The sequence below is a fragment of the Elephas maximus genome, chromosome 20, assembly GCF_024166365.1.
Source record: "Elephas maximus indicus isolate mEleMax1 chromosome 20, mEleMax1 primary haplotype, whole genome shotgun sequence".
Taxonomy (NCBI): domain Eukaryota; kingdom Metazoa; phylum Chordata; class Mammalia; order Proboscidea; family Elephantidae; genus Elephas; species Elephas maximus.
The window spans coordinates 48,080,540-48,087,868 of NC_064838.1; the positions used below are offsets into that span (position 1 = coordinate 48,080,540).

Genomic DNA, 7,329 nt, shown 5'->3' on the forward strand with positions numbered 1-7,329 from the left:
AAACAAATCTCCTTAGAAGCGAGACATCGTCTCGCAAACTTTGGACATGTTATCAGGAATGACCAGTCTCTGGAGACATCATGCTTGGTCAAGTAGAGGGTCAATGAAAAAGAGGAAGACCCTCAACAAGATAGATTGACACAGTTGCTGCAGCAACAGGCTCAAACACGGCAACAACTGTAAGGATGGCACAGGATCAGGCAGCATTTTGTTCTGTTGTACACGAGGTTGCTATGAGTCGGAACCCACTCGACAGCACCTAACAACAACAAAAGCACAATGAAAAACAGGATATTTTGTAATTTCTAAAGCTCTCCCCAGTAAACACTTATTAAAGGCAAAGGGGAAAACGGTAACTTTATGGTGGAGAAATTCGGCAAGCGCCACCTTAACCAAGTGATCAAAGTTACATCACCAATGAAAGATATCGACATCGCAAACCTCCTGATAAAACATGTAGGGAAGGGCACAATATCATTTGCGTGGTATTCTTGCCAAAAATTCATAACCTCCATCTAATCATGAGAAAACAACAGGCAACCCAAATTGAGGGACATTCTATAAGCTAATTTGCCAGTACTTTTCAAAAGTCTCAAGATCATGGAAGTCTGTGAAAGACTGAGAAACTGTCCTAGATTAAAGGATGTTAGGAACAATTGGTAAAATCTGAACAAGGCCTGTAGATTAGTTAACAGAATTGAGGCAATATAATTCCCTGGTTTCAATAACTGCACCATAGTTATGTAAGATGTTAAGATCTGAGGCAAACTCTGAAGGAACTCTGTGTACTATTTTTGCAACTGTTTTACAAATCTAAGTTTTTTTTAATTAAAAAAAAAAAAAAAAAGATTCCCTTCCAAGGGGGAAAAAATCCCTAGTTTCCTCTTATTAACACATACACACAATATACACTAAAATAAATTGCTTTTGATTCACATGTGACAGTAGATTTACTGTTATTCTGAGCTGGCGGGCCTCAAAAACAAAGGTTTTATTGTTTATGAAAGCAAAAAACTGAAGACGATTTAGATATCCGACAACAGTTGAGGAATCAGCTAATCAAAGTATATACAGTACAGCTATCATTTAAGCCCGTGACAACTATATCCACCTCAAGCAACACCAAATCTTCGCCTCCTAGTAGCTGGCACACAGCTGAAACACAAATATTTGGTAAAAGTATGAATCCATATGATGAGCTATTACACAGTTATTTAAAAAAGGTGTTTAAAAATTTGTACTGGCCCATGAAAATGCTAAGTAAGAACATCTTAAGTGGGGGGAGAAAGTGAAATACTAAATAGTATAATAAAAAGATTCCAATTATGTAATATGTACATTTATATATACAAAAAATACAAAATGAATTAGGAAGAAATGTATCAGAAGGTGCATTTGGGTGGTGAAATAACAAGTGATTTTTATTTTCATCCTTACAGTTTTCTTTATCTTCCAGATTTTTCTACCACAAGAGAAAAGAAGAAAGTTCACTTTTTTTTTAAGTGTGTGCACACGCACACATACACACATCTCCAATCTAATTTACTAGGTCTTTTCTATCCCTTTCCAGAATCTTTTCATATTTTTACATTTTATTCTTCTTCATCTGCAGTTCTACGATTCTTTCAGCAATAGCTTCTCAAAACAGATGAGCTACTTTGCACAGCTGATCTTAAACTGTTTATCACCCTCACAGAATGGGCCCTGTGGAAACTCCTTGTCCTCTAGGTGGGTGTGACTTTATATAGGAGGAAGTCAGATAATAAAGATATAAAAAATGTTAAACCCCCACAAGATTAGATTTTTTAAAAATTAAAACTCCGCAGGAATTAAGGGAATTTGATGCAACTGTGTTTTGAGTCTGGAATAAACTTCAACTATACTGTTTTTCAGTCCATACACTGCCTTGGCTCTTGGAACAGCGTGTTTACACAAGACAGCCCACCCTGATGCTGCTGGTGTGAATAAAACTAAAACGCGTTGACATTGAGTCGATTCCGACTCATAGTGACCCTATAGGACTGGGCAGGACTGCCCCATAGGGTTTCCAAGGAGCGCCTGGTGGATTCAAACTGCCAACCTTTTGGTTAGCAGCCGTAGCTCTTAACCACTATGCCACCAGGGGAAATTAGACGCAGCCTGCAGGAGGAGAACCCCATCCCACCCACATTTCTCAGGTGTCCCAGGCACTGCCCCTGACTTGATCTATAATTTAAACTGTACAATATGTCCCAGTCAAAAGGATGGAAACTCAACCCGATGTGAGCATTATCCTGCAAACTCGTTCGAGCCAAACCCGTTCTGAAACACCCTAACCCTCCCTGCTCCCGGGCTGCCTGGGGCAGCCTGAATCTTGGGCTGCGGTGAGCTAGCTGGTCCTTCCCAAAGACGCCCTGCACTCTGCTCTGCTGGCTCTTCCGCCCCCACTCACCACCTCCTTCCCCAAAGCTCTGAAGCCCCCCACGACCCCGATCCTGACTCCACCAGTCCCAGGTTTCGGCCTCACTATCCTCACACCTGCGATCGCCAGTACCCACACCTTCACCTCTCCCTCGCCTACTGAACTCACCCTTACCCCCACCTCAAGTCCCATCCCGCTCCCACTTCCCCATTCCCGGCACCGCCGGCACCAACAGGAGCCGGAGAAGGAAGGGCGGCCGCCGGGAGGCGCCCCGCCGCAGCCCGCCGGCCAGGGCTCAGCGAACCGCACTGACCCGAGCTCCTCGCCGCGGAGAGACACACGGGTCCCGTCCCCTCACCCCGTCGCCCCCGGCCCTCCCCCCGCCCCCCTACCTCACCGGCCTCCGCGGCGCTCCACGTCCGCCGGGGCGGGCCTGGGAGCCGGCGAGATCAGTAGGCCCGGCCGGCAGACGCTCAGGGCGAGGGGCGGGGCGGGGCCTGTCGGCGGGGCGCGGCCTGGAGCTGGGCGTGGCGGGCGTGGCGGAGCCTACACGCGGTGACGCTCAGAAGGGGCGGGACTGTGGCCGGGGAGGCGGGGCCTGGATGGGCTGTCACTCCGAATGGGGGCGGGACTTCGCTGGGGTTCCGCGCCGGGCGGGGACGGGTCTGGAGACGTGCGCCTAGCTGGGCTGTCGCACGGAGTGGGAGCGGCCCGTGGAAGGGAAAGACCGGCTGACTGGGCCGTGACACCGAGCGGGGGTGGGACCGCGGTGAGGGAGGCGGGGCCTCGCTGAGCTGTCACTCCGAGTGGGGGCGGGACCTAGCTGGGCTGTGTCTTCGACGGGGGCGGGGCTGGGGAAGCAATGTGCCTCTTCTCCCACTTTTCCATCCCATAAGGGTCAGGACCCCATTTTCTGGTCATCTTCAAATATAAAAATAAATCTCGTTTTAATTATGAACTCATTTTCAGGTAATAAAAGCCGAGATCCAATTTATGACTAAAACCTCAGGTCCAACCAAAGCCGAAGTATGTACTTACAGTGGCCTGTAGGTGTCCCAGCTCCACCTCCCCAAAATCTCTCTGAAAACCTCTTGTACCCGCCCCGGCTACGCTGGTCTCCTTGCTATTCCTAGGACTCGCCAGACACCCTGCACCTCCCATCGCAGGGTCTTCGCCCTGGCTGCTTCTTCTACCTGGAACGCTCTTCCCCAGGTATCTGCTGGGTGTGCTTCCTCACCCCCGAGTCTTTGCTAAAATCTCACCTTAGTGATGCCCTTTCTGACCGTCCTGTTTAATACCTACTCTCTCCCATCCAAGGAGCCTTGGTGGTGCAGTGGTTAAAACGCCTGGCTGCTAACCAAAGGTTGGCAGTTCAAACCCAACAGCCGCTTCAGGGAAGAAAGATGTGGCAGTCGACTTCCTCGGAAACCCTTCCAGGTAGTTCCACTCTGTCCTATAAGGGAATGGCTGAGTGGCAGTGGGCTTTCTCCCCCATTCCATTCCACCTCTTCCCCATCTCCCTTTCGCTATTCCACTATTTCTACTATTTCTTTTTTCCACATCACTTAAGTGCAGTTATCTTTGTGGTTTTGTGCACAGATATATCCCTAGTACCCAGAACAGCATTAAGTCCGCAGTAGGTAAGCAATAACTTTGTGGAAGGAAAGAAAAAACAAATTAACGTTTTCTCCCTCCCTTCATCCAGCTCAGACCAGTCTGAAGACTCAGAGTCAGCCATGGGGAAGAAGCTCCCCCTCCCCCTAGGGGGGAAAAAGACCAGGGGAGAGAGAAGCAAGCACCTAATTACTTGGTAGAGCCTATTTGTCCTTCTTTCTAGACCCTTGATGCTCTGTCATGGTAGGTATCCAAATGCTAGCATTTTCATGCGGCACATTTTGGACATTTTCTGCCCCTGCCCTCATCTCTACCCACCACACTTCCTTGCCATCCCCTCTCACTCCTGCCATCCACACTTTGGCCTCTTATTGCCTTGAAGGCTACCTCTAGTGTTGTGCCCCATCAAGGCTACAGACTGGCTAAGTTTCACAATATCCGCTTACCCATTAAAAGCTACAAATCCTTGTCAGACCAAACCAATATAAGGGCCCTCACCCTTCTGCTGCCCTTTCTCCTTGTTGATGGGGACTACACCAGCTTCCACGTTCTCCAGGCAGGAAGTAGGCACCAGTCTGTGTTCGTGTTTGCTCCCAAATCTCAAGGTGGCACATCACACTTTCCCAATACTCCCTCACCAAGCACACTTCTGGTGCTCTGAATCGGCTTCAGCATGGGGACTTAGCCACACACCTGGCCTGGGAGTGAGCTGCCAGCTACCCTCCTCGAAGGCCCAGGTAGGCACAGTGAATGGTCCCCTCTGAGCCTTGCTACCTCTGCTACAGCACCCTGTGAGGACCACAGCTCAAAACGGTATTGGCCAGTTCTAGTATGAGTATCTTTTAGTAAATCCTTCATGGGTATGTCCAGAGACTCTGTCTTTTGAAAACTGAGACAAATTGTTCATGAGCTTCAGTAGATTTAGGCATTAATTACTCGTTAGAATTTGCTTTTTTAATTACAATCATCCCATCTTCTCATCTCTTGAACTTATGACCATCCCTCCATATTAGTTCATCTTCTGGTATTTATATGCCTGGAAGAATTGGAAAATGTAAAATTTGAATGGGAATATAAAAATTTCCTTTCACACAGACAACTCTATTTGATCTTCACAATGAACAAATTAAAAATCTTTAAGTAAGACAAAAGTAATTATTGGGCAATACAAATAGCAGACCTGAGCTATTTGACGTGGATCCTTATAGCATTTATCTATTGCTGCATAAAAAACCACTACACATAATTGGGGGTTCCCTTCTCCTGTTGGCTCCTGCAATCTCTCCTTTGTGGAGGGATTTCCTCCGCACTTACTGGCTCCCAGGAGTCCCTTTTCCAGTTCTGCTGGTCAGAAAGATGAAGATTCTCTCAGTTTTATCTTCCTATGCCATCATGCAGTTCTGTGCAACAGGAGCTGACTTCAGGGCCAAGTGTCCAGGGAAAAGAGAGAATAAAAAGAACAGGAAATTCCTCCGTACTCTTTATAAAACCTTTTTCCCGACTTTCTCTGTCCAGAGGGACAGGTTTTCTCCCTGGATCTCAGGTGCTTACATCACTGTGACACAGCAATGCAGCTCTGTGACTGGGTCAGCCTCAGGGCAGGATGGGGAGAGAAAAGAGAAAAAACAATCAGGGATTTCCTTCACTCACTCCAGCTTGCAGCAGCCTTTTTTCCTGATTCTATGACCGGTAAGTCTGGTTCCTCTCTGTCACGGATTGAAATGAGTTCCCCAAAAATATATGTCAAGTTGACCAGGCCATGACTCCCAGTATTGTGTGATTGTCCACCATTTTGTCATCTCATGTTGTAAATCTACGTGTTGTAAATCCTACCTCCATGATGTTATGAGGTGGAATTATCGGCAGTTATGTTAACGAGGCAGGGTTCAATCTACAAGATGAGGTTGTGTCTTAAACCAATCTCTTTTGAGATGTAAAAGAGAGAAGCAAGTAGAGAGACATAGAGACCTCATACCACCAAGAAACAAGAGCCAGGAAAATAGCAAGTCCTTTGTACCCAGGGTGCCTGCGTTGAGAAGCTCCTCGACCAGGGAAGATTGATAAGAAGAACCTTCCCCTAGAGCTGGCACCCTGAATTCAGACTTCTAGGCTTCTAGACTGTGAGAGAGTAAATTTATCTTGGTTGAACACATCCGCTTGTGCTATTTCTGTTATAGCAGCCCTAGATAACCAAGACACTCTCAGACTTTTTACTCATAGTGTCTAATGCAGTTCTCAATTCAGACTTCCCTGAGGTCAAAGCCAGAAGGTAAAGGAGGGAGAAAAACAGAACAAAACTTGGAATTCTCATCACCCCCATATTTATCTTTCCTCAAATTTTGACTCCTTTCCCCAAATCACCTGCTATTATTTACTTTTCAGAGTCCTCACTTAGTTCTTTTTTCATATTTTGTGCAGTTTTTAGTTGTAATCAGTGGGAGAAAGGGGCTACAGTGGACTCTCTCCATTTTGGCCAGAACTGGAATTTATCACCCTGAAAGATGAAAACATGTTCTAATTTGCATTTATCTTATTACTCATGAAATTGACAGCATCTTATGATGTTTAAGAGACATCTTTGTTTAATTTTCTGTGAATTTTTTAATATGTAAATTTCATATATAAATATATATTTGTGTATTTTGTCCAATTTTCTACTGGATATACAAACTATATAAGAGCAAAAGTAGTCCTTTCTCTTAGATATGAATGTTAAGACTTTTTCACCATTTATATTTGTCTCTTGACTTTTCTTATGCTGTTTTGTTTGTTTTGCCATGCAGAACTTTTTCATTTCTAACTGGTCAATTTTATCTTTTACTACTTACTACTTCTAGGTCGTATCATACTTAGAAACCTTTATCTCAGATTATTTTGAAAATCCTTCTGTGGTTTCTTCTTTACATTTTATATGGTTTTAGTTTTTTTCTTTTTAAAATTTAACCCATTAGAAAGCTATTTTCTGCATCCCACTTTGGTGAGTGGCATCTGGGGTCTCAAAAGCTAGCGAGTGGCCTTCTAAGATGCATCAATTGGTTCCAACCCACCTGGAGCAAAGGAGGATGAAGAACACCAAAGACACAAGGAAAATATTAGCCCAGGAGACACGAAGGGCCACATAAACCAGAGCCTCCCTCAGTCTGAGACCAGAAGAACTAGATGGTGCCTGGCTACCACCAATAACCACCCTGACAGGGAACACAACAGACAGTCCCTGACGGAGCAGGAAAAAAGTGGGGTACGAACTCAAATTCTAGTAAAAAGACCAGACTTAATGGTCTGACTGAGACTGGAGGGACCACAGAAGTCATGGT

At 45.6% G+C, this 7,329-nt stretch overlaps 1 protein-coding gene across 3 annotated transcripts in view; it reads right to left on the bottom strand.

The window, feature by feature from the left end:
• Positions 1-2,898, bottom strand: part of ANO10 (anoctamin 10) — a 230,588-nt gene extending 227,690 nt beyond the window's left edge. For 2 of the 3 annotated variants that reach the window (XM_049863253.1, XM_049863250.1), the window contains exon 1: positions 2,794-2,898. The gene's annotated coding sequence lies outside the window, so the exon portion shown is untranslated. The remainder of the gene's footprint in view (positions 1-2,793) is intronic. The other variant, XM_049863252.1, reaches the window with a different exon arrangement.
• Positions 2,899-7,329: the final 4,431 nt, after the last annotated feature.